The 1,901-nt window shown below is 43.9% G+C and overlaps 1 non-coding gene across 1 annotated transcript; it reads left to right on the plus strand.

Moving 5' to 3' along the window:
• The first annotated feature begins 1,497 nt into the window (after positions 1–1,497).
• On the plus strand, positions 1,498–1,571 carry trnat-agu (transfer RNA threonine (anticodon AGU)). The gene has a single exon. It is a non-coding gene; the product is annotated as a tRNA-Thr (tRNA).
• Positions 1,572–1,901: the final 330 nt, after the last annotated feature.

Raw genomic sequence — 1,901 nt, forward strand, 5'->3', positions numbered from 1 at the left:
CTGGCAACTTGAACACATTCGTCTTCACGTGCGTCCTTCAGTGTTGCCTGCATGTCAGGTGGACGTTTCCATTGCTGTATTCACAGTCACTACGCGATTACATGATCCACTCCAGTGAAATGTACTTTCATAATCTGAGTCATGGCCTCTTCCTTTCAAGACCCTAAACAAGTTCAGCGAGAAAACTCTGGTCATTTCTAGCCCAGGATCTGGAATCAGACAAGTATCACGACACCCTTATTGGTGCTGCCAGCTCACCGGATACCAGCGCATCAAAATGAGGCCCTGTGACCAGCAGCCTGTTCTGTGCCTTCCCGGAGTACATCTGCTGAACAACATCATATTATCACAGCTCTTCTTTCTTCATATTGAAATCCAGTGCGATAATATGAACTTTTTCGAAACTTGGAGTGAGCAACTTTGCAGCTGAAGTTTGTTATGGAGTCAACGACAGACACAAGAGTGTCTCCAAGTCAGGTTTTAATTTTACAGTCATCATCACAGGAGGTCCTTGTTTCGGAGTCCGAGTTTGCATCGCACAGACCTGGATATAATTCCCACTCAGGTAATGAAGATTTATTTCTCTTTTTGTGAATTATTAGAATGAAAACAAATATTGCTTGCATACAGAGCGCACATCCAGATCCGGCCAGAATCGGTCAGTAATTGTTTCCATCGGTATATAACAACAGAGGCAGCAGATGCACGGGAAACGACCACCGCAAATGCCCCTCCAATCATATCATCTTTCCGAGTTGGATGTATCTCGCTGATCCTTCAGTGTCGCTGAGTGTAAATCCTGGAAATTCCCCACGAGCGGTATCATGGCTGCACGTCTGTGCTGAGGCGTTGAAAGCTTCAGGAAAGTAATTCATCCTCTCCATCACTGTGATAATTCTGGATATGCAGTGAGTCCTTGCCCATTGAGTGACGACTATACTCCAGGAATCCGTTTCGATAATTTAAAGGTTCCTATCAGACATCTGCAATCATTTGAAATAAGTGAGACGTGGACGAAGACAGTGAAATAAAGTGATAGACAATGATGCCTGGGAGGCATAAGGCACGAAGTGAGCGCGGAACTGATGGTGCAAAACTCAATCTCGGTGCCATTGGGTCATCTTTTACTGCCCAATGTTTATGCTTACTTACACATTACAGCTAGTCAATTCACCGCAATGACCTTGTTCCTCTTGATGTGAGGTCCCGTCTGTGTGTGTGAACGTGGTTCATGGGCCACGATAGAACGAACACATCCTCTTTCGCCTGTCACTTTAACCAGGTGAAAATACCAGTTTTAAATGAATGCAAGAAGAGATTATGTTTTTCTGTGCCTTTTCAGTGGAAAATTTTCAGCTAGAAACTGTTTGTATTTGAAAATTCGAGGATTGAACACAATTCTCTGAGAGCAATATTGATCCGAAAACACATGTCCAAGGACTGTGAGGAAGTGGTTAAGCAACTCCACATATGGATGAGTAAGAGCAATCCTGCTGTGGCGCCGTGGCTTAGTTGGTTAAAGCGCTTGTCTAGTAAACAAGAGATCCTGGGTTCAACTCCCAGCGGTGCCTACTTGTCGAGTTCATACTTGGGCTTAGTGTTTCAAGTATTTGTGAAAATAACTAAGCCCCTTTTTGGACTTTCACCCTGTTATGATTTGGTGATCCGGGTTAAGTTCCAACAGTGAATGCCATGTTTTTTTTATATTCCGAACTATTACTTATGTCTGTGGTTTCTTTCCATTATTCCACAAGCACTTCTGCTTCTCCTCCTCTTTTATTATCCCTCCTTCATTCCTAGTTGGGTCGGAATAACGAGATGAGGCAGGAGACGCTGCAGATTTGCCGGGGAATTTTGCGGTAATGGCAGAGATACCACCAATTGATCACTCTCATTCTCTG

This window comes from Chiloscyllium plagiosum, unplaced genomic scaffold (genome assembly GCF_037043375.1).
Source record: "Chiloscyllium plagiosum isolate Xiang-an unplaced genomic scaffold, Cpla_swu_hap1 HiC_scaffold_39, whole genome shotgun sequence".
Taxonomy (NCBI): domain Eukaryota; kingdom Metazoa; phylum Chordata; class Chondrichthyes; order Orectolobiformes; family Hemiscylliidae; genus Chiloscyllium; species Chiloscyllium plagiosum.